This window comes from Danio aesculapii, chromosome 8 (assembly GCF_903798145.1).
Source record: "Danio aesculapii chromosome 8, fDanAes4.1, whole genome shotgun sequence".
Classification (NCBI taxonomy): Eukaryota; Metazoa; Chordata; class Actinopteri; order Cypriniformes; family Danionidae; genus Danio; species Danio aesculapii.
Window position 1 is genome coordinate 7,530,433 of NC_079442.1, and position 26,841 is coordinate 7,557,273.

Here is a 26,841-nt window from a genome sequence, read left to right on the forward strand (position 1 = left end):
AGCGTGAGTTATGTAGCCAGAGGTACATTCGTACTATGATAGTTCAGCCGTTTCATTTGAAACAGCGACGTAACTCAAGGCTGAACTATCATAGTATGATGCATAATTTGGGGAAAGAGAAATGTAATGACGAGTATTTCCCAAAACCCGTAATTTCTCTGTCGCATTGTTTGAACCAAGTTAGTTATATTGTAAAATGCCCATAATGATGCTCTAAATGGGGTGGTTACAACTTCTTTAGAGAGGAACTGCATAATTTCAAAAAATTTCAAAAACTATCAAAAAAATATGATAGGAAATACTGTGAAAATGTCCTTGCTCTCTCGACACCAGAACGCTTTTTGCTCGCATTTTCCGTCGACGTTAAACACCTTGTGATTAAAGGGTGCCTATGTGGTCGTGCACACACGCGCAAAACGCCAGGCGTAAAAGCGTCATTTTTAAAGAAACGCCTCATGCTCGTTTTTTTTGTTATGATGCGCCACGTCAAAACCTTCTCCACCAATCAGATTGGCACTGGTGTTCACATGCACGGAGCTGCTGAAGTTACCGTAAACAGCACATGGAGGTGCTCAAGCTGTCCTCTGTCAATGCGAGCGCACATTGAAGAAGATGCCCAGAGGCGATATGAATGTGGAGTTGCTTATTGCACTGGTGAACAATAATCATTTCTTCATCGCTAGAGCTGAAGCTGCTACTTGAACCATCCATGCTTGTTCGAATCACAACAAGTACAAAAACACAACAAGCGTGTAAACTTCCTGTCTTTGCTTTCAGTGTTACAAGCGGGTGTCAGAAGCTTATAGTTGTGCAGCGCCATCTTACGTCAAGGAGTGATTTTGCATGCTCTTCTGCTCGACGCCAGTGAAAATCGCTTGGGTTTGAATCCAGAAAAAACGTCTTGAAAAACACTGACGATAAACGCAAAAGAAAAGTGTCCTGGTGTGTACGAGCCTTTAAACATCACGGGAAAAATTTGAAAAAGAATTACAATTTATAACTAGAAAAGTAAAGTTCGTAAACAAAACTTTATAGTGGCTTGAGAAAGCCTAGTGTGAAAGTTTGAAGTAGTTTCAAAGTTTAAATAATTGAAGTAGTATTTAAGAGTTTGAAACAGTTGGCATAGATAGATAAGTACATACATGTTAGCCTGTTTCTAGTATGGATTGACATGTTTCTTGCTAGGCAGCTGATGGGGGGGGGGGTGTTCTAAATGGTCGCTAAGTGGTTGCTAGGGTATTCTGAATGGCTGCTAAGTTGTTGCTAGGTTGTTGCTTGGGTGTTCTGAGTAGTTGCTAGGCGGTTGCTAAGGTGTTGCTACGTGGTTGCTAAGGTGTTGCTAGATGGTTGCTAAGGAGTTCCTAGGTTGTTGCTAGGGTGTTCTATGTGGTTGCTAAGGCATTGCTAAGGTTCTGCGTGGTTGCTAGGCGGTTACTAGAGTGTTCTAGGTGGTTACTAAGGTGTTGCTAAGGTGTTCTGAGTGGTCGCTAAGGTTTTGCTAGGCAGTTGCTAAGGTGTTATGAGCAGTTGCTAACATAAATTACCATGGTTCTAGTGTGAATTAGCATGTTGTTAGCATGTTTCTAGCATAAATTAGCTTGTTGTTAGCATTGGTTCTAGTATGAATTAGCAAGTTGCTAGCATGTTTCTATTAGAAACTAACATGCTGTTAGCATGACTTTAGTATGAATTAGCATGTTGCTAGTATGATTAGTATGTTTGTTAGTATATTGTTAGTATGGATTGGCATGTTGTTAGTATGTTCAATGTAAAGTCAATGGCAGTTTTTTACAATTGAAGTCTATGGGACAGTTGCTAAGGTGCCGTAAGTGGTTGCTAGGGTGTGGCTAGTAAGTTGAAAGGTCATTGGTAGATTGGTAGTCTGAGTTAAATGAGCATAACCTTAAGCCTGTATGACAGTCTGGTGCAAAGTTATGAGGTCACAAATTTTGGTCCAATGTTAAGTCAATGGGACTTTTCTGAATTTTCCGGGTCAGTTTTGGGAAAACTGTAAGCCAGATCAGTTTGAAAAGATATAGCAACCCGAGTCAGAGCAGTTTAGAGGTTTGGTGTTAGTTTGGTTTGCTAGTATGAACGTTCTAGGAGGAGATGCATATAGAAATTAGTCTCAGAAGAAGAAGAAGCTTATGTAGTATAACAGTATGTTGGCTTTATCAAGCCACCATAATAACCATTTCATGCTCATTTGCTGTTGAGGAAAGAGTTAAATATTATTATCCAGTTTCTAGGCTTACAACCCATTTTTTATCCTGTGACGTGAAGGGGGAAAGACAGAAGCAGACAAAATGCCTCATTATCTTACCAGCGAGTCAATATTTGTGGTGAAGAACACTAGCCTTACCTAAGCCAGATGGATGCTGATGAGTGCTTTCTTTTCCTTCCCACACTCGTTCGTTTCGGAGAACATGTGCAGTCAGATCTTGCATTCAGAATAATGGCAGCATTATACTAGCTGTAGCATCTGTTGGCAACCTGTATTGATTGTTTACCCAGACGACCATATGCCATATATCTGCTTAAGGTATGCTTCCAGAGGACTGAAGATTTATAACAGGGTATTTACATGTTGTTGAAATTCTACCAGAGAATGATTCAGTTTTTTATGGAAAAGAGATGTTTGTTGGCCATCCTTGATTTTTTGGCCAGCAGAGTTTAGTTCTAGCCCTAATTAAATCAATGGTGTCTAGATACCACGGTATGTTTTAACGGTATTACTACTTTTATCGATACCACTTATCGGTTCCACTTATAGACTCTGTTGGGCCTTTTACACAGATCTTCCAACTGCATGTGGCGTTATTTCAATGACAAACATCGCGAGCGCAGTATTACAAGTCGAGATCGCATTTATGGAACACGGGCATGCTAATCTCTATGCTTGCGTGCCGATTTCCTCTGTTCCTGCACAAAATTTCTCTCCAATAAACGCTGCTGAAGTGCGATTTAGTGCGTTTATGTAACAAGTATGTCTCCAACATTTATTACATTTGCTAGGAATATTTATAAATGTCTCCAATAGACCTACAGAGCAGCATTGAGTAAAGTGAAACAGCCATAAACTCCAGCAAGATAAAGTCATCTATACATTTTAAAATATTAAAAAGCATTATCTATAAAGTATAATTATGGAAACTGTGTTCATCTTAACTGAAAGCTTTGCCGTGTTTGCTAGCCTCACGTATCACGCACCTGTCAGTCAGTCAGCATGCACCTTAAAGGGTTAAACAAATAACGCACAGCACTACTATGATTACAGAAAAGTTTGCGCTGTTATAACTCGCTTTCCTTTTAACACGTTTTGGTGAGTTTATAACCCACTATTAAAAAAACAACAATGACTGAATGTTTTGAATGAGTAGTAATGTAGCAGTGGCGGGGTGAATTTTGGTGTGGCGCCCCGCCATGGAGGAATGAATGTAACGGAAACCATGACTTTATTTTACCATTACGTTTTTATTGTAAAATACCAATAATTGTAAAACAAATAAATATTTTTTTTTTTCCTGTAAAAGAATGTAGAGAAAAATCTTTTTCTGGAGGAAAATCAACATGTTTGCCTTCTGTCGGGATCTTTCTTTCTTTATTGTGCTCCCTGCAGTTAAAAATACCCTCTTTGAGCTGCAAAATGCAGTTAAATGAGATCATGTTTATGATTTATCATTAATGCATTCACATAAATGAGTAAACAGTGTTTTAAGAGTTAACTGTGTTTTCAATACAGTTTTGGAGCATCTTGCAATGTAAAAATAATTTTTTTTAACAAGCATAGTTTATTAACAGGCTATTGATAGGCTATACTTGTAAATACAGCTGATGTAAAAGCATTTTTAATGTTAATTAAGATTTATTGAGGCTACTGCAGAAAAATACTGTTTTCATTGTAAGCAAAGGTGTGTGTTTATTTGGCCAAGGGCGTAGGTTTGCACTAGACATTGGTGGGGATGGGTGAATATATATATATATATATATATATATATATATATATATATATATATATATATATATATATATATATATATATATATATATATATATATATATATATATATATATATATATATATATATATATGCTATTAATTATATAACTTATATTAAAATATATTATTAATTAATCCTCTCTTCACTCAATTTATTAAGTAAATAAATAGTCAGGCCCATATCCAAGGGTAGTTTGAAAGACCAAAAGTTGAATTATTCATATTTGTAATTTTTTTTAGTGTTCAAATGGCCAAATTCTGACTGAGGAAAGTTGAATGTGCTGGCCAGTTTTTTATTTAAAACAAATTTTAATAGATTTCTAAAAACAATAAAAATGAAATGATAGATGATAATAAATTTGTATTTTAAAATACATATTATTATTATTAATATTATTTAAAAGTGTTTCTTCAATATTTCTTTATTGGAAATTTTCATTAGTTGTAAAACTGTAATATAAAACTTACAGTTTAAATGCATATTTGTAAATAAACAAATTTAACTTTTACTTAAAATAGTATGCTAAGCAAATTGACAAAATGGTAGGAAATATTTTTGGTACATCATAAAGTGTGGTTATGATAACCAACCGACAAGCTAATCCAGCAAAGATTAGTTCTTAAAAATGCTACTCTGAGAGATTAAAGAACTGGCAGGGATCTTATACTTTTACATTTAGCAGTTAGTTTTCAGGCCATATTATTCACATTATTCACTATATCAGTCTGCTTTAACGATAGACTGTGCATTAAATCGGGGAAAAAAGACGAGCATTACTGGCATTATCATGATGGACTCATTCAGTAGCGAACATGTGTTTATGTGACTTACACTTTTCGTTGAAAAAGCCTAATGACTACCTTTCTTTTTTGCTGCCACGATCATCGCGTGTGTGTGTTACCCAACACACCTTATTCTTGCACGAGAAAAATAACAATCCACTGCATTTGGCGCTGCTTGTGTCTAAACGCAGCCACACCCCCTCACATGACAGCAGGGAATAGCACAGCCTATCAAAATGTCCATATGTGTTTTGGGGGCTGGAGTATCCGAGGAGAAATCGTGATTTAACCCTTTCTGCATGTCATTGACAGTGCGATTTTTTTTTTGGAGCGGATTAAATTATTCGTGGGGACATTTCAATGGTCGGTGGATATTGGTGGGGACACATCCCCTCTGTCCACCCTAAATCTACGCCCCTGTATTTAACTATTAATATAATACTAATTTAGGTGATTGATTGCTGGCATAACGATGTGGATGATGTAACGTTACTGTTAGTAGCTAGGCAGTCAAAAACTTTTCATTTGTCTTTCTGCAGTTAAAGCACTTTTGAAAGATCTATTCACTTAGCCAAATAGCTTGCGTTTCTGCTTATAGAAGAAAACAACTTAGGAAACTCAGGAAATACAACCTGTTTGGTTCACTCCGCAAACTTACGAGCTGTGTGTGTGTGAGTCTGTGTCGCGAGCTATGTCTGTACACTTAGCACGAGCCTCCACGCACGCACAATGCGCACGCACAACCGAGAACTGTGAAGGCTTTTATATTGACGCGCTCACCTGAAACATGAGCATTTCTTATGTGAGATTGCCAATGTGCAGATAAGTATCAAATATCGTAACTTAGAAAAGGTTTGACAGTTAAATTTTGCTACTGTAATTATTTTACTACTGTTTATTCAGCAGTAATACTCCAGTACCAATAGCAGAACTGTTAATGTCAGAGCTTATCAATACTTCGGTCTTTTATAATGAGCGGTGCCTCTAGATGTGCCCTCCCACCCGGGTTGACTTTCTTGCGTGACTCGCCATCCCATGCAATCCCCAAAAAAATCTTCTTTTCGTTGAACAGAAATTGGGGTAATTTACATAATGACATGCTATAATGCTTGCTCCTTTGTCAGTAACACCGCTCCCAAATCTGGCCTGAAACTGCAGGCGCTGTGGATATATCTCAGCGAAACACATTTGAGCCAGCTAATCTTTAGGAACGCTAGAAACTTCCAGGCAGGTGTATTAAAGCTAAAATCTGCAGCAAAGTGGCACTCCAGAAGCAGGATTGGACACCTGTTATATATAAGAGAGAAAAATCCCCTGGAGCTTCCTAGAGTTGAGTGTATTTCTTAAGGGTGCAATGGAGATGTTCGTGGCTTTCTTCTTGTGGGTTCAGCAACAAATATCTGTTCACACATTTCAGAAGGTACAGAGAAATTTAGCAAAGAAACGGATAAATCATGGATCTTGGATTGAATAGTGTGAAGCGCTGCTGGAATCTATAAACTATGCAGTTCACTATGGCTTCAAAATACAGGCAGTGCCACTGTAGTTTGTAAACGGTAGTATTGTCATTAATACTTCTACAATAGCTAATGCATACCTGTCAACCCTCCCGTTTTTTTCGGGAGTCTCCCATATTTTACAGTTTTATCCTGCTATCATCCTGTAAATATTTTCCCATAGCTATTTCTCCCGTATTTTCAGATTTTCTCTGAAGGGTTGGCAATAAACATTAAAGGGTCAATCCTCCCTATACGCAACCCATACCTCCAAACCACCAGGGGGCACCCCTTGCTCTTAAATGTGAGTCTGTTCTGTGCTTTTTTTTTTTATTTAGGCATAAAAACACGTTAAAATAAATATAAAAACAGCAGGATTCCCTTCCTTTTCTTTACAGGTCCTGTTGCCCCTACTATGCAATCCTCAAAACAGTCATGTATTGGTGCGTGACTGTCAGCTGACGCGCTCCATAGTAATAAACAGACACTGTTTCCCGAACGGATTCTGTACACGTGATTTGAAGCGGAGAGAAAGTCTGGGTTTTGGCTGCGTGTTTAACCTTTGAACCTATCTTGAACAGACATATACACATAATTAATAATAATAACATCTACAGATGTCGATCTTGCTGGGGTTTTTTTTCTAAACAACTAATTTCGTCCTAAATGAGCATAAAAAGTTAGGAAAGCAATCGAATGCTTTCATTATAACGTTAGATGTGTGCATTTTTAAAGCGACTTCTCTGTTATTTAATGTAATCAAACAAAAAATCCCAATAAATGAGAGATTCATTCGTTGCTGTTTAAACAACATGTGTAAGTTATACAGTGAAGAAACGGCTAATGAGATTTGATAGCTTGATTCTATTTCTTTATAATAGCTATAATTTTAATAAGCTGAACTGTTTGCTAATTTATTTGCTGCTAATGTATACTATTTATTTTTTCTTTATTTTTATTTTAGTTTTCATTTTTAACTGTTTGAGGTAAGGATATCCCTTATTATGGTGGACATTTCCCTTATTTTCACATCCCAATGTTGACTGTTGACAGGTATGTTAATGTTGTACGTGGAAAAGTCACTAAATGGCCACACATTTGTGCTGGTAAATTAATAGACTATTTTAATTTGAACAGTCTGTGGAGCCCTTTAAGGCTGCAAAACTGTGTTCGAACATGCATCTGAATCAGTTCATTTCTGTTCCTGTCAATATGATTTAGCTACAGTGACCACGACAATCTCTTAAAAAGAATAACCAAGTGAATTTCACCAAGTAAAATTTTACCCCCCCCCCCCCCCAAAAAAAAACTAAACAAACAATAGATATGGTATGATCAATGACTGATTGATTGATTGATTGATTGATTGATTGATTATTGCAATAACAGGTAGAGAGTCACAGTAGCCTACATACAAATAAAACAGAGTGTCTGTACAAATAATACTTTTTCAATAATAATGGAATTATAAATTAAATGCAAGTATTATAACATATTGTATATATAGTTATTTCGTAGATTTGAACTGTGAATAAGAGCGCATGGTGGCTCAATGCTGTCGCCTGACAGCAAGAAGGTCTCTGGTTTGAGTCCCGGCTAGGCCAGTTGGCATTTCTTTGCAGAGTTTGCATGTTCTCCCAGTGTTGGCGTGGATTTTTTGTCTCCGGTTTCCCCCACAGACCAAAGACATGTGCTTTAGGTGGATTGGGTAACAAAATTATCCGTAGTGTATGATTGTGTGTGAATGCGAGAGTGTATGGGTGTTTCCCAGTACTGGGTTGCAGCTGGAAGGGTATCCGCTGCATAAAACATATGCTGGAATAGTTGGTGGTTCATTCTGAGGTGGCAACCCCTGATAAATAGGGGACTAAGTTGATGGAAAATTAATAAATTAATGCAGTTTCACAATACTACTTGGTATCGTGATGCTCCAGCGTTAATGCGCATTTTGAAGTGTCGCATGAAAAACGAGTGATGGAAATGGCCAATTTTGAATTTAAAAAATCTGAATCATATAATTTGCAAAACAAAAAAAAACAATATACTCGCTTGAGGTGGTTTTGAACCTGTCGAAAAAGTGTTAATGCGAATAATGGGAGATGGAAATGCATTTGACGAATAATCTCTGACGTAGAGAACATTACACCCATGTGACTAATCAACTGACTCCATTATGCTTGCCTTGTTTACTGTTGGTTACTAGGTTACCAATACTGCAGTCAGCTGCTCTAATAACTTGATGGAAGCGCGCCTTATTCATGTTTGTTTTTGCTTCACATTAGGATGGAAACTGTTTTCACTCAGGACTGACTTTCTAATTAATCATTTTGCCGGCGGCATGGTGGCTCAGCGGTTAGCACTGTCGTCTTACAGCAAGAAGGTCATTGGTTCACCCCGTGTTGGCGTGGGTTTCTTTCGGGTGCTCTGGTTTCCTTCACAGTCAAAAGACATGCGCTATAGGTGAATTGGGTAAACAATTGTTCATAGTGTATGAGTGTGTGTGTGAATTTGAGAGTGTATGAGTGTAATGGGTTGTGACTGGAAGGGCATCCGCTGCATACAACATATGCCGGAATAGTTGGCGATTCATTCCGCTGTGGTGCCTCCTGATAAATAAGGGACTAAGCCTAAGGAAAATGAATGAATGAATGAAAAATTTTGCCTTCAAAAACAATTCTAAGGACCCGTTTCCACTGAGTGGTACAGTTTTGGTAAAGTATTGTACTTGTCTATTTATACTGTCAGAAGTACCAATATAGCAAACCATTATGTATCACCTTTCCACTTTTCAGTATGGTACCCAAATGATGGTTGACTTGCTGCTGAATGCTACTGGTTTACAGAGATTTGTCGCTTTTCATGTGTAAAAATCCAGGAGAACGACAACACAGGAAGTGTCGTTTTACAATACACAGTCGAAACGCAACACAATAATGCACATCAAAGCCACGAGCAAACAAAGTCTGTCTCTTCTTGTGACAAACAGACACATGCTAAAAAACTTCTGTGCAGTATGTGCTGTATGTAGATTCTCTCATGCCAGAATCTGATGTACTGGATGTCCTCCATTGTTGTCCTAGAGGCCAAAGTGTGTAGAAAGTGCAAGGAACACTACGTCCTCTCTCTAGTTTACATTTGTAATAATGAACTTGAAACATGTGAACATGATAAACCCTAAGAACATGGCAAATTAGTAATCTGTCAATGGTAGCTTAGTTAAAAATGACCAGTGTTTCAGAATATTTTCTTTGGTTGCTGCAATATTGAATTGGTCAATATTAGCTGATGCATATGCATGAGGAGATAGAATGTTGCTCAGAATGGTTATCAAAGTGTCAATCATCAAAGTTTTGAGACTGGGTCATAGGGACTTTGGCCCTGTATTTAACCTATTATCACTCTTGAAACTTTTTATATCGATTGTTCTCTAGTGAATTAAAATGGCTTAAGGGGGCCAAAAATATTGACCTTAAAATGGCTTAAAAAAATCAAGAACTGCTTTTATTGTAGCCGAAATCAAACAAATAATACATTTTCCAGAAGAAAAAATATTATAGGAAATACAGTGAAAAATCCTTGATCTGTTAAACATCATTTGGGAAATATTTAAAAAGAATTCACAGGAGGGCTAATCATTTTGACTTGTGTATATATATATATATATATATATATATATATATATATATATATATATATATATATATATATATATATATATATATATATATATATATATATATATATATATATATATATATATATATATTGCTTCTCTTTTGTTTGTTTTTTAACCCAAACTTTGGTAAAATATGGACAAACACATCCCAAGTGACTTGAAAGATCTATGATTTGGCAAGTGTTGCATTAATAGAAGGTAATTTAATGCAAGATGCTATACATTTTATTGATGTATTGACATTTCTCTATTGATTTCTAAGGAAGTCAATAAAGCACTGTGGTCTGGAGAAAGAGTCCTCACATATAATAATGAAGACAGATATAGCTTTTTGTGCTGACCCCATCCTGCCCTTCATATTGACCGCAGAATGCCCATGGGAATGCAATGCTTTCTCAGGTGTAAGCTGGGGCAGAACTTTTTACAAAAAGCAGGATATTCAGGCAGACAGAGCACTGACACTGTGCTTTTCATCAGGCATCTGCAATCACAGCATGACCTGGCAACCTGGCCCTTTGAGTTGCTGGGCGATTGCAACCTTTTTTCAATCAGCAATTTTCTACCACAATTCCTAAAAATGTGTTTTTAGTTATATTTTAGCGTTTATTTACCTCCCATCTGATTGTTAGTCACAGTATGGCACACGTAATGAATCTAAATAAGTTTGGATGCTTCCAAGCTGCTTTTTTTTTAAGTGCAAGACAATCTGTCTAGTATAATTTCCTTTTGTTGATGACATTTTTGGAGAGCAAGAAAAATAAATAAATTTCTCATTTTCAGCAATGTGAGAAGACTACCATATTGGGAATTTCAAAAAAAAAAAAAATGCTGTTACTTATATATTTTTATATTTTTTCATCTGTTTGTCATGGTGTACTGCGGCACACATAATGAATCTAAATAATATTGGATGCTTTAGGGACGGGCGATACAACAATTTTTTTATGCAATACGATGCCAATACTTTTTGGTAACATTTTTATCATACCAATATCGATGCCACTTATTATTTAAAATGTTAATGTAATTTTTCAAAATAATGTTATTAAAAAATTGTTAAATGTGTATATATATATATATATATATATATATATATATATATATATATATATATATATATATATATATATATATATATATATATATATATATATATATATATATATATATATATATATATACAGGTATGCACAAATTATTAAAATATAGCTATATATATATATATATATATATATATATATATATATATATATATATATATATATATATATATATATATATATATATATATAGCTATAATATATATGTGCACATCCCTAGCTTTTTTATTTTTATGTGCAAGACAATCTGTGCAGTATAATTTCATCTTCCTGACAAAATCTTTGGACATTAAGGCCCCATCCCAATTCTACCCCTTAACCCCTTAACCCCTACCTCTCGTTTGCGCATGCATGCCAAGGGGTAGGGGTGTCCCAATTCTCTTTAGCTTGAAGGCGTAGGGCTAAGGGGAAGGGGTGAATACCCCTTCGAACGAAGATTTTTCAGGACCACACTCGAAACCAAGGGGTAAGAAAATTTCCCAGAATACTCCAGCCACAACGGCAGTATTGCTGAACCCGGAAGTAAGGAAATCCACAAAGGAGTATTTTTTGTCATTATTACAAATTTTTACGACAAACAAACATATGTTTTAATATATTCATAACCGCGTTCATGTTTTACCGTCATGCTTTTTAAAAAAACGCAAAAAAAACTGTACAGCAGTCCCACAACATTCTGACACTCGATGACACTGGAATACCCTGTCAGAAAAGTCTAGTGGCTGGGAATGAGCATTTTACAGTGTCTGCTATAATGTTAATGTTGTGTTTACAAAGATGAATATGGCCACTGTGTTAAATGGACAGTATTACGATCTTATTGCTACATTATATCGTTATGATAACATAATATATGCCTTCAGTAATTTCCTGAAGATAAATACCAAAAAATAACACAACCGGAATAACTACAGCAGTCGCGATCGTCTAATCTCACATGAAGCAATAGCTCACGATGACATATGTTGACATGTGCAGGTGCTGTAGTGCTGTCCCAGTTCTTAGGGGTAAATTTTGAAGCCCTTCCTCTTCACACTTGTTTGTAAGGGCCAAGGGGAAGGGGAATGGGTACAAAAATAGAATTGGGATTGGGCCTAAGACTCCTTCTTTATTTTCAGCTTCTGTATCTGATCATTAAGCCTGCATGGGTAATTTAAAAACTAGCATTTTCATTCCCAGATATTTTGTTCCGAACACAGAGCCAGGAAAAACGAAACCCTGCCTCACTAACATATGTGTTACCTGACCTACCTATAGTACGCTACATAGCTCCAAATAAATGTTTATGAAGTAAAGATGTTTTAATCTGAGAGACAGGGGCCGTCATGGGCCGTATGACAACCTTTTGCTGATGAAATTAAAGGGGGGGGTTCCTAGTCGCAGACGAAAATAAAGAGCTGGGGAGGGGGGTATAGGACGGAGAGGAGGAGTGTCGCAAACGAAAGTTGATTGGTCGATAAGGTTTGGTGCTGTTCGGGGACTAAAATGAAAGGACGGGGTTTGGGGGGGGGGTTGTCGTGGACTAAAGGGAGCATTTCCCTCCCTAGCGGTGCCCCTGCTGAGATGTAACCACACCAACTAACATAGGCTTATTCCGAAAACGTAGCCCTATATACAATTCTGGAGATTACGAATTATGTAGCCAGAGGAATGTATGGCTTCATTTCGTCTTTAAAAAAAAAACAATACGGGGTGGCATGACGCCGTTCCTTTTAGCTCTTACCAGCTGACTGCTCACCTATATGTGGATTGCGTTTCCCATTGTGACCTATTTGTCCAGTAGCTTGCCATGTACGTCGGTGGACTTGAGACGCAGAGTTGATCATGATGACGGGGTTCGAGTCCGGCGAAGAACGATTCCAGAAAGCGGGTATGAAATAAACAGAAGCCAAAAAAAATCAAATAAACATGTAAATAACAGAGTGAGAATGTGGTAAAATCTGAAAACATGGTAAAAATCAAGCAGCCGTGAGGACTTTTCCTTTTCTGGATTGCTTTTGATAACACTGTTGGCTGTGAAATTCTAAGATGAGCCAAAAAACAGGGAGAACTTTCGGGTATCTTCAAAGCAGAATCCTTTAATAAGAAGAACTCAGCATTGCTGTGGCGTCATCGAAAGAACTCTTAACTAGTACAGCAGACACTAAGTTTTTATACATTTTACAGACAGTGATACATAGAGGTGGGGAAAATTCTAAACAAAGCATGCAAATGAAGTTGTTGTCAGCAGGGTAACTTGCGTTTCCAGACGCGATCTCTTCAGCATATAAGAACTCATTCGTGATACATTTTAGAATGAACACAAAGCATGCAAATGGAGTACTGGAGACAGAACCTGTCCAGTTGACCAGCTTGAAAGTGTTATTTTGCCATTTGTTAGACAATAGACACAGCTGTGCTTTGTCTACCACTACTGGGTTGCAGCTGGAAGAGCATCCGCTGCTTAAAACATATCCTGGAATATTTGACGGTTCATTCTGCTGTGGCAACCCCTGATAAATAAGGGACTAAGCCGAAGAAAAATGAATGAATGAATTTACAAAAACCACCAGAGGGCGCTCTCGGCTGACTGATCTACTGACTGACCAACAGACCAATCTCCCCACCCTTCCCCTTCCCTAAACCTACCAATAATGTTTTAAAAAGCACCAGTTGAACCGATCACCCTTCCCTAAACCCAACTGACAGTTTTAAAAAGCAATTCAGAAAAAAAAGCCCTGATTTTTACCAGGTTTTCAGATTTTTCTACATTCTCACTCTGTTATTCACTTGATTAATTATAGTTTTTTTTTTTTTTTGCTTTTGTTTTGTCTTACCTGCTTTTTGGAACCATTCTTTACCGGCCTCGAACACCGTTGCCGCAGTCAACTCCGCTCTGCATTTCAAGTCTGCCAACATACATGGTCCCCGAAGCGTTCATTTTAATAATGAAATGCAGCCATACGTTCCTCTGGCTACATAATTCTCGATCTCCAGAAATGTATATGGGGGACGTTTTCAGAATGAGCCCATGTTGAACAAAACATGCACTAATTGCCCCGCCCTAAAGGCATTCCATGTAATGCGTAATGTAATGTGTGTGTTTATGTTCCATGTTTCCAGTAGTGAAGAAAAGTCATTTTGAGGGGGGAGGAAAAGTTTAGGTGTTTGATTAAAGATTATGAGGTCAAAATCAATTTTGACAAAATAATAATGTGCACAGATACATCGTTTATAACAAGCAGTACTATATACATTAAAATGGGGAAATAAGTATTGAACACGTCACCATTTTTCTAAGAAAACATATTTCTAATGGTGCTGTTGGCTTGAAATTTTCACCGGATGTTGGTAACAACCAAAGAAATCCACATATGCAACAAAAACAAAACTAAGTTATGTGTTATAAAATGGAATGACACAAGTATTGAACACATGAAGAAAGGGAGGGGTAGAAAGACAGCGAAAGCCCAGACAGCAGCTGAAATCTCTCAGTAGTTCTTCAGCAACCCCTCTGCCCTTCGTCATTGTAAATTAATATTATATGCTTCAGTTCAACATTTCAGCAAGACAATGATCGAAAAAACAGCCAATGAAACTCTCAAATGCTTTCAGAGAAAGAAAATAAAGCTGTAGAATGGTCTAGCTAGTCACCTGACTTGAATCCAATAGAAAATACAAAATAAATCTCAGATTTGATAGATAAGACCCGAAGAACCATAAAGATTTTAGACACTCTGTTGAAGTCTGTGAAAAAATCACACCTGAGCAATGCATGTGACTTTATTCTCAATATGAGAGGCGTATTTCAGCTGCCATCACCATAAAAGAAGCCTTTAATATAAAGTATTAAATACATTCCAATAGTTATTCAGATTTTTTTGTTTTGTTTTATTTTTATGTTTGTATTGTTTGGGTTTGTATCAAAATCTTGTTCAATTTCATGTCATCAGCTCCTTTGGAAATATTATTCCCAGGAAAAATACATGGTGTGTTGAATACTCATTTCCCCCACGATATAAATATAAGTAGAGTCATTTTTGATTTCATGCTGACTTTTGAATCTATTTCTATAGTATGAGCACTGGTAGTGATGTTTGAAGTAAAAATTTACATGATTTTCCTGCAAGGCCAAAAGCAATTGCATTACAACGTTACAACACTGAAGATTGGTGGTTAGAAAACAATCATGTAGATGCTTTTTATGATTACGGGAAGAGCTGATAAATGGAATGAACCCTCTCTCTCTCTCTCTCTCTCTTCCTCTGTGCTGTGATTCTGTGAGCAATAAGCTACCTAAATCCCCCATCCCTGGATTACAGTTCTGAGGGGATTTAAGTGTCGGCTTGACAGGTGTTTGCACAGTCAATAAGTTAGCATCTTTACTAGTACGGCATCTCACAGCATGTCATCAGAAAGGCAGATCCACCCTAGACTGGAGATGCCGAAACCGCTCTGATGTCTGCGAGATTATCAGTCAAGTCCTGCGGGTTTGGACGTGTAGCTTATGTTCTTGCCGTCCCTTGAAACGTTGGATGGAGGTTTGCCTGAAGCTTGGTTTGAAAGAGTGATTGCGAGGATATAAAGGGAAGAAGCGAAAAAAAAAAAAAAACAAGGACATACTAGAAAGTCATCAACAACTCGGAGGGATGTGTGCCGCTGTCTTGCCTGCCAGCTCGGTCACTTCTGTTGTGATGCCCCCAGCATTAGTGCCTGAAATGAAACAAGTACATGCTACTAAATCGGCAACTCCACCGGTCCGAGTACCAAGCCCAGTGGTGGCATCAGTCTGCTCGAAGGCACTCCACAAGCTGACCCTGTCAAGACTCCTTGCGGGGTTCTTTTGGACTGGAGATAATACTGTGTATGGATCCAAATGGAGGCTTGGCTTATTTGGTAAGACGACCTGCAGAAATGGATGATTTCCACCTTTTTTAATCGAGTTGTTTCAGTTTAATTGATCAAACTTGAAAATCGGCTTGTTTTTGAAATAATTTTCTTGAGGGATTTTGATTTGCTTATTAACCTGCAGCCAATTCGTCACATTTGCAATTAATCATGCATTCCGACCAATATGTTGAGGCAAGTAATAGGTTTATGTGTTCAATATATTGACTATTGGCTATTTTATATTCTAAAATTCAGTCCAAGCGCTGATTTGGTGTTGATCCAGGGCAGCTAAGCCTTAGGGGCCGTCCCAATACACATCTTCTGGATCTTTGGACTTGATCACTTGTTTGCTAGCATGACCTATTTGCTATATTTGGTTCAAGTGTTAAAGTGTTTAGCACTACGGTGTTTGGTACTTTTTATTGTTTAATGGGACACACTTACAACCTAGTGTTGTAAAAAGTTTTATTTTGGTTTTTAATACTTTGCTAGTAGTTGTAATTGCTTTACAAAAGACACATACTCTGTGCTTATGTTGAATGCTATGTTTTACCATCTATCAAAGATGTTGTTAAACTTACATCGAAATATTCCCTTTGAAAATTAATAAACGTTAGATTTTACCTCATAAAGTGACATCAGAACACAAGCATTATGCCAATTCAATTTGTTTAATGCCTCTTCTACATGATGTCACTTTGATAATTCTGTTTTTGTCCACAATTCCTCCTAAAATCATCCAATTATGCCTTACGTTGATCCATCCAATGAAGTTCACCAATTATTTTCTTTTAACCGACAAATCCATGTTGATGTTTAATAATAACATGTCAATTTATTAATAAGGAATATCACACAAAGTGTTAAACACTTCAATAAAAGAGTTGTTTCAACACATATCTTGCTAAAATATAGATAAATAAAACCATTTAGCTAAAGTTGTGTTAAAATTATATTTAAAATTGGTAACACTTTATTTTGATGGTCCATTGTCTGCTTAATATCTGTAAATACTGCTCCTTCCACAGACATTTAACTGAAACTTAGCAAGTACATGTCAACTTACACTAACCCTAACCCCAACCTAACAGTTTACTTATAATCTAATGAGAATTAGTTGGCATATAGATGCAATGTAACTTAAATTCAACAAACAGACCATCAAAATAAAGTGTGAACTTAAAATTTTAACCCAGCAAAGTGGATTTGTCCATATTTCTCCAAATAAATGTGTGATACTATCCATAAGAATCAACCGTTTTGAAAAATGATGTAGAAAAATGACCATGCTCTATATTGTAGACTTGTGTTGTGTAAGTTACTTTTAAAAAGTAATTAATTACTAATTACATCATTCAAATTGTATTTAAATTACTTTTCTAATTGCTTTGTCTGAAAAGTAACTTAATAAAAAAGTAACTACTCAATAAGTAATTTATTTAATTCACTCAAAATGACTTAAATTCTATATTAATCTCCGTGCGTAAGCAGTAGAAATGAACCTCTATTAATTCTTTTAGTTTGATGCCAACCAGAACCTTCTAGTTCTACTTAAGTGTAACATTTAAGTTAAACCGTCTATGTATCAAAACACAAAAAGTTTCCATACACACCATACAAAAAAAAGTTTACTTCTTTCATTGTTACTGAAACATTTGGAATTGTTGGATAAATCTAACCTTCAAACATGCAAAATATGTCAATAACCACACACACACACACACACACACACGCACGCACGCACGCACGCACGCACGCGCATGCACACACACACACACACACACACACACACACACACACACACACACACACATTATATAAATATAAACATACATTTTTACGTATGTTGAAGTCAGGATTATTTGCCCTTCTGAATTATTAGCCCCCCCTGTTTATTTTTTTCCCCATTTTTTTCCCCAATTTGTTTAACGGAGAGAAGATTTTTTTTCAACACATTTAGAAACATCATAGTTTAATAACTCATTTCTAATAACTGATTTATTTAATCTTTTCCATGATGACAGTAAATAATATTTGACTAGATATTTTTCAAGACACTTTTATACAGCTTAAAGTGACATTTAAAGGCTTAACTAGGTTAATTGGGTTAATTAGTCAGGTTAGGGTAATTAGGTTAAGTTATTGTATAACTATGGTTTGTTCTGTAGACTATTGAGAAAAAAAATAAAGGCTTTTATTCTAGCTGAAATAAAACAAATAAGGCTTTCTCCAGAAGAAAAAATATTATCAGACATACTGTGAAAATTTCCTTGCTCTGTTAAACATAATTTGGGAAATATTTAAAAAAATATATATTAGGAAGCTAAAAGTTTCTTGTTTTTTTTCTTTTTTTTTGACTTTCTACAGAACAAACCATCATTATACAATAACTTGCCTAATTACCCTAACCTGCCTAGTTAACCTAATTAACCTAGTTAAGCCTTTAAATGTCACTTTAAGCTGTACAGTAGTGTCTTGAAAAATATCCAGTCAAATATTATTTACCATCATCATGGTAATAAATAAAATAAATAAAATAAATCAGTTATTAGAAATGAGTTATTAAAACTATTATGTTTAGAAATGTGTTGAAAAAATCTTCTCTCCGTTAAACAGAAATTGGAGGAAAAAATAAACAGGGGGGCTAATAATTCTGACTTCAACTGAATATATAAATAAATTATTATATTATTAATATATATTATTTTTTAGTAAGCATGTACAGTTTTCTTGATAAATGTAGCCATCTTTAGTTGAATTATTCTGCAAAATAAAGAATTAATAGAATTATTCTGCAAAATAAATACTCCACATCTTTAAATTGAGGTTTACAATACTAATATACAATATTTAAGTCAAGTACATTATGCATAATTGTAACTAAATGACCTAAAAATAAAAAGTCATCTGTTACTTTTTTTTTCAGTAGAAAAATATTTTACATAAAGTAAATATTTAAATCAAATAAAATTTTCTAGTCATCTCAACTTAAATCAAAGAAAAATATGAAGTTGAATTAAACCTTGGATGACAAAAATGTTGTTGAAACCTGATTAATCTATTAAAATAAGCTAAAGCAACATAAGTGTTTTTTGTTTTGACTTTTTGTGCTGATATTTTTTAGTGTATCTACACCCCAACACTGACTGTGAGCTTTATAAAAAAAATAGCAACTGAATGTCACTGCTGTCTTGACGTATTAGCTGTTTACTTGCTTTCTCTAGAACTTGGTTGTTTTCAATACACCGGTGTGACATTTGGCTTCATCAAGGCATCGAGACGTCAAAGAAGGCTGACTTCTTCTATGTGCCATAATGGAAAGGCACCTGTCTGTGCATATGGGCAATCCCTTTAAGCTTTAATACCCTGATGGATAGTGTGTGAGAGGTTTACCTTACTTTTCTCTGGCACACATCCTGCAGACAAACCCCCTTGACCTGCTATGTGGTGTGGCGTTAGAGGCTCAACTCCGCTAAATTGGCTTAAAAAGCACCAGTCGGTACGGCTTCCTGTGTTGTTGACTTAGGTGATAATAGCTGTGGCGTGTTGTTGCCAACAATGTTCCTGAGCCAACTAGAGTATGTGAGTATTTGGGCTGGTCAATGAGCAACATGACTAGTTATTTCGCTGTTTTAACATTTCCATTCAGGTTTCTCAAAACGCTTCAACCATGAACCTGGTTTCCATAGCAACCATTTCAGAGCCACTAGAGGAGAGTGTTTGATGAGGAGCCACATGGGAAAGGATTGCTTTACACTGCTCTTGCTCAACATGGGATAGATTTACTAAAGCATTCTCCTTTTTTCAGGGGCGTCTACTATTCAAGCAATCAAAAAGCCGTTTGGCTTAACCCCTATTGATTCTGAATTTCCCGCTGCGTATTCAGCAATAGGGATCAGATCAATTTAAAAGACCACAGCAAGGAAAGATGCTGGCTGAATTTAGCAGCGCATTGAGCTGGCTTGTGGAACTTTTGTTAAACCCGGCATTTTATTTAAAGGTTAAGCTATGGAAACAGCCTAGAGGTTGTCGGTTTCATTTCATAGTCCTAAAATAAATGTTTAACAGACCTTATGATCAGAAAATAAGCCTCTTTGCACCAACAAATGCTTTCCGCTCTTCCTAAGATGCAATATAGCTCTATTATGAAAATTAAAAACCCTTTATATCACTTCGCAGTTCTTCAAATCATATTATTTTTTGAGGTGGTTTGAAATTTATTGAAGTTATTTTGTCTATTACTTTATATAATACCAAAATTGTGTGTGTATATATATATATATATATATATATATATATATATATATATATATATATATATATATATATATATATATATATATATATGATACAAATTATGTTTAACAGAGCAAGGAAATTTTCACAGTAGATAATATTTTTTCTTCTGGAGAAAGTCTTATTTGTTTTATTTCGGCTAGAGTAAAAGCAGTTTTTATTTTTTTAAGAACCATTTTAAGGTCAAAATAATTGGCAACAGTACTCAGGTAGGCTGTGGTGTTGACACAATGCTCAGTTGGTACTAATGAGCCCGAAGTGTGCCAAGAAAATATCCCCCACACCATTACACCCCCACCACAAGCCTGAACCGTTGATACAAGGCAGGATGGATCCATGCTTTCATGTTGTTGATGCCAAATTCTGACCCTACCATCTGAATGTCACAGCAGAAATCGAGACTCATCAGACCAGAAATTCGAGACTCATCCAATCTTCTGTTGTCCAATTTTGGTGAGCCAGTGAGAATTGTAGCCTCAGTTTCCTGTTCTTAGATGACAGGAGTGGCACCGGGTGTGGTCTTCTGCTGCTGTAGCCAGTCTGCCTCAAGTTTGGATGTGTTGTGTGTTCAGAGATGCTCTTCTGCATACCTCGGTTGTGGTTATTTGAGTTACTCTTGCCTTTCTATCAGCTGGAACCAGTCTGGCCATTCTCCTCTGACCTCTGGCAACATCAAGGCATTTGTGCTCAGAGAACTGCCGCTCACTGGATATCTTCTCTTTTTCAGACCATTCTCTGTAAAGCCTAGAGATGGTTGTGCGTGAAATATATACAAATAAATCTAATGAATAACTAGGTAATGTTTCATGACATTTTTAGTAATTGAAAGTGTAGTAGTATATCATTTCTTATACAATGCATTTAGCAATAAACTGCTAAAAATATGATTTTTAATAAATATATAATAATGGACTATAATAAGTGTAATATACAGTATTTGATAATATAAATATAAAAATGTTCAGAATTTATTTTTCAAAATTTGTCCTGTCTAGTCGGAGTTGCGGGCGACGCAGTGGCGCAGTAGGTAGTGCTGTCGCCTCACAGCAAAAAGGTCGCTGGTCCGAGCCTCGGCTGGGTCAGTTGGCGTTTCTGTGTGGAGTTTGCATATTCTTCCTGCGTTCACGTGGGTTTCCTCCGGGTGCTCCGGTTTCCCCCACAGTCCAAAGACATGTGGTACAGGTGAATTGGGTAGGCTAAATTATCCGTAGTGTATGAGTGTGAATGAGTGTGTATGGATGTTTCCCAGAGATGGGTTGCAGCTGGAAGGGCATCTGCTTCATAAACGTGCTGGATAAGTTGGCGGTTCATTCTGCAGTGGCGACCCCGGATTAATAAAGAGACTAAGCTGAAAAGAAAATGAATGAATGAGTCGGAGATGCTTTTAATCTTAACCAAGAAGAGAAAATTAGTAAAAAAAAATAATTTTGACTATTTATTTTCCCCTTACTTTGTTCCAAACCTGTATATACAGTATCTTTCTTTTTTAGATCACAATATAACATGCTTTAAGCGTGACCTGTTTTATTGTTTTATTTACATTGTTACAACCATAAAACTACATTTATGGGATCAGGCTGTAAAACACTTTTCTTTGTTCGAATTGGAGCTAAAATGTTGTTCCAGGTAATGACGACCCTCAATATGTAAGTGTGATTAATGTTTCATAATCATTTGGCCTCAGCCAGGGTACCTCAGCCATGCAATCAGCGCACTGTCATTCTCAATACACATCCAGCAATCACTCAAACCTGGATTTAATGCTCTGCTAAAATCTTCTTATATTACATCCTGTCTGTCGATGCTCCCTGCATAATTATCAAATAAAGAGCCACCTCAGATGAGCTCCGCCAATATTAATACCACATTAATGCTAAGAGAGAAGCAATGGCCCACTATTGTGAGCACATCACCGTTTATTATATAATGGTCTCTCAGCTCATCTGCTGTTTATGTAACGGCGGTCTGTTCTCTGAAGAAACTTCTTCACCGAAGCCAGATCTACTGTTGTCTTAAGTGTTACTTCTGTTCATAAGTGTGCGAAAAAGGGAAAGCAAAAGGCTTCCAGTCGTTTCTGATCTTGACGGCAGTTTGGTGGATTAAAGTCTGCTAGGATTTTGTTCCTGTTAGCTTTTTTCCTTGAACTGTTATGACGTTAAAAGCACCATGGTTACAGTAAAGACCAAAATTATTGAATAACCTACAATTTTCTACATTTCGAGGTCACTGATTATTTGAGTCTTATTTGAAGCTTATTTGAAGATAAAACTAGTTTTTAAGCATGTTTCATGAGTATACTGATGCACCGATATATATCTGAAAAATAATTCAATCTGCCATTTGGTGGTAATATCCTTAAAGGCACAGTTCACCCCAAAATGAAAATGTCTTCAATATTTACTCACCCTCAAATGGCTTCAGACCTTTATAAGTTTGAACACAAAATAAGTTGTTTTGAAAAATGTTAGAAACCTCTGACCATTGACTTCTGGAAAAACTACTACTATGGAAGTCAATGGTTACAGATTTTGATTTAAATATCTTGTTTTATGTTCAATGGAAGAAAGAAACGCAAACATCAATCTCAACTTACATCAATCAAACTAAAAATATTAGGTTAAACTTTGTACTTTGAAACAAGATTAACTTATTAAAATAAGATAAAATAGCAACATAAATATATTTGTTATCTTGACTTTTTGTCATAAATGTTTTTTACAGTGTAATTGCACTCAATGGTGACTGTGAGGTGTTTAAAAAAAATTGCAACTGAATGTCATTGCTGTCATGAAGTATTAGCTGTTTGCTTGCTCTTGCTAGAACTTGGTTGTTTGCAATACACCGGTGTGACATTTTGCTTCATCAACGCATTGAGAAGTCAAGAAAGATGACTTCTTCTATGTGCCATAATCAAAAAGTAAAAAATTTGTGACAATGAGTGAACTATAAGTAAATGGTGACAGCTTTTTCAGATTACTGTCTCTTTAACTGTCTGAAGAACCTGAATTAACTGGCAGTGGAACATTCCGGCTTTCGCTGATTTTGCAAGGTGATCCATTTAAATGTAGTTTGCAAATTAAAAAAAAATAATACCAATAGCAATTGTAGAATATCATTCAATAATTCAAGTCCCTTGAAAAAATAAAATGGCAGCCCAGAGTCCTGATCTAAACCTGATTGAACATCTCTTGAAAATCCTTGGTGACAAAGTTATGGCTAAGAAATTACAGTCAGTGAAGTAATATCTCAGTGAACTAATAAAAAAAATACCTCCCAGTTATTTAATATGCCATTTGGTGGTATTATCTTTAAAGGCAGAGTTCACTCCAAAATGAAAATGTCCTCAATATTTACTCACCCTCAATTGGCTTCAGACTTTTATGAGTTTCTACTTTTTGTTGAACACTTGAGTCCTTGAAATAATGAAATAGGAGCCCAGAGTCCTGATATAAACCTGATTGAAAATCGCTTGAAAATCCTTAGTGACAAAGTTATGGCTAAGAAATTACTTAAACAACTTTCAGTGAACTAATAAAATAATACCTCCTAGGTTTCTATTAGAAACCTGTCATCATTGACTTTACCACAGTTTGGAAAAACAAATACTATAAAAGTAAATGGTTAAAGCTGTTCAGATTTTTAATTGTGTTCTGCAGAAGAAAGAAACTCAAACAAGTTTGTGACAATAAGTGAATGATGAGTAAATGGTGACAGGATTTTCAGTTTTTGCTGAACTGTCTTTTTAACATACCTAAATTAGCCGGTACTGGAAAATTTCAGTTTTCATAGATTTTTGCTGATAAAGGTGATCAATTTTAAGTTAGTTTGTAAATTTAAAAAAAATTATACAGTTGGCGGAAAATCATTCACTTATTCAAGTCCCTTGTAATAATGAAATGGCAGCCCAGAGTCCTGATATAAACCTGATTGAACATCTCTTGAAAATCCTTGGTGGCAAAGTTATGGCTAAAAAACTACATTCAGAGAACTTTGAAGAGCTGACCAAGAGACTAGTGATGTGCTGTGAGAGACTAGTGATGTCATGTGACTACAGATATGCTCGTCATTGAAAACAAGGACCTCTCTATATTCATTTTTGACCGCTGTAACCTGCAGAAATGTAGTCACAAAATTTTTAATGATTTAAATCTAGTTAGACTATTACTTAAACTATTAATTTAGTTATCTGTCTTTGTTTTACTGGCATTGCAGTTTTATTTTTCTGGTTACTGTGTTTACAAGCTAAAACAAAAATTAGATATTTTAAACCAATTCTGGGTGTAATAGGAGCTAATCCAACTGCTGAGTTAATTTTTAATTAATTGATACTTTAGGACCAAATTGATTCCAATGTTTGGAATTGTCCTTATTTTACCCAATTTGGGGTTAAATAACCCAGCATTTTGTGTGAGAAAAAAAATTGTAGAATGATAGAGCCACGATTAAAATGTTTTATGGTGATTACATTATATCTGAATAAATAAATTGTTTGTTAGATGTTCTCGAATTTTTCCACTGTAAATTATGTTTCAAGGCATGTACCAAAGTGGTGTTGTATATTAATCAAAATGATACAGCTTTTTATTAGCGGAAGAGTCAATTGGAAATGTTGCTGCTGCTGGAAGATTGCTTGGTAATTTCAATTAATTTAATTTTCATGGCAGTTTTCCCACAGCATTAAAAAATTATCCCAGTCAAGTTCAATGTTTCACAACCACGTGTCAATTCCAGAATGAACCGTTTGGAGGAACTTTAAGAGAGAGAATGCGCCAGTTATTTCCAATCCATCATTGCTTCCAACAAGCGTTTGCTTTGACAAGTACAGTACGAACAGAGAAACACTCAATCTTGCCAAACAATAGTTGCGCTGTGAAAGCAAGGGAACGTTTGAAAATGAAACATATTGGATTTCGATCAGGTTCATAAAGGTCGCCATAATGATTGCTTGCCACTTGTCAGATATTTTGATGGATGGTTAGTCCTTGGGGTAAAACACATGTACACAGAAAATTCTGAAAAAAATATATATATGATTGAGTGGGGTTTACCAATATTGTTCTGCGAAGCAAACAACTTAACCTCAGCCCACTGAAAGGATAAAAATATCTTTTTGTTCACAGTGAAAGTTGGATCTGGACTGGATTTTTCTTTTTCACACTAAAGAAATTGTAGTGCATTAACATGTTTTATTTATATTTTGAGGGGGATAATATGTGCAACATCCAGCCATCTACTGTATATTTAAAGCTTATATGTGAGCCTGGACCACAAAACCAGCCTTATATTACATGGGTTCGCACTCAAAAAGATGACTTGCTGTTTGTATAAATTACTTATTTAAAATGAGTTGAAACAACACAAATCCTAATTGTTTTGGAGGACAACTTAAATGTTTTCTGTTCCATCAACTTAAATTTGTAAAGTTCGATCGATTTGTGTTGGGACAACATGAAGGAATTGTGTGGAACCAAGTGTTTTTTACAGCGTATTTTTGACAAAAGCCAAGAAAACATTCTATGAATCAAAATTATCGATTTAAATTTTATGACAAAAATCATTCGAATATTAAGTAAGGATGTCCTATTTTTTAATAAACTTCCTATTTTAAATATATAAGGTAACATTTTATTTGGATGGTCCATTTGTGTATTAGTAGACTGTCTGCTGACTATAAGAAACTTTGCAAGCACATGTCAACTTGCATTAACCCTAACCCTGACCTATTAGTCTACTTAAAATCTAATGACAATTGTTGGCATGTAGATGCAATGTGACTTAAATTTAACAAATGAACCATTAAAATAAAGTGTGACCATATATAAAAACTAAATGAAGCAAGACATGTTTGGTGCGATTTGTTGCTATTTTCAGATCAGCGCAATACTAATTTTCCTGTTTTGCGCCTCATTGTTTAAATAGCAAATCCATTTGTGCCACTTTGTGGACTCATGGGTGTGCTGGTCTAAATAGGAGGTGTGTTAAGGCACATTGTTGGCTTGTTACTATTTTGAAGAACTGAAATAGACCGCACCATTGACCAACTAAAATGTGGTTTAAAGTCCAGCGCAGATCGTGTTAGTTATGCGCCTATGCAGGTTCAAATGCTTACACATGCTTAATACACGCAGGATGTACAGCAATACACAAATATATTTACATATGGTAAATAAAAAGAATTAAAATTTTACAAAAGTTATTTTCAATATAAATATAAAAACCACTGCCTCTTTTCCTTTTTCATGTCGGGGGGCTTTTTTCAGTTTATTCATGACAATTTGCATTTGTAAAATGTTATTATTATCAGTAGTATTATTTATTATATGCATATTTATATTTGTTTTAATTAAAACAAGTTTAGATTTGTCCACCTGTCAGATTTTGGAGACGTTTGCATCATCATATGGGACATAAGAATAGAACATTTGATTGGATATAACTCATTTTTTTTGACCACACTTCGTTATTATTGTTCCTTTTTTTAGTTTGCTGGAAATTAAACTGAATTTAGAAATAGTTTTGAAACAAATCTTTGCGCTTAACAAATGAAAATAAATATGTAGGCTAATGAATGTCTTCAGAGGAGTGTACAACACAGTTTCCTCATCCATGAAAGTAAAGGAG

At 35.7% G+C, this 26,841-nt stretch overlaps 1 protein-coding gene across 1 annotated transcript in view; it reads left to right on the forward strand.

Annotated features, from left to right (window-relative positions):
- plch2a (phospholipase C, eta 2a) overlaps positions 1-26,841 on the forward strand; it is a 305,581-nt gene that overhangs the window by 200,396 nt on the left and 78,344 nt on the right. The window lies entirely within an intron of this gene.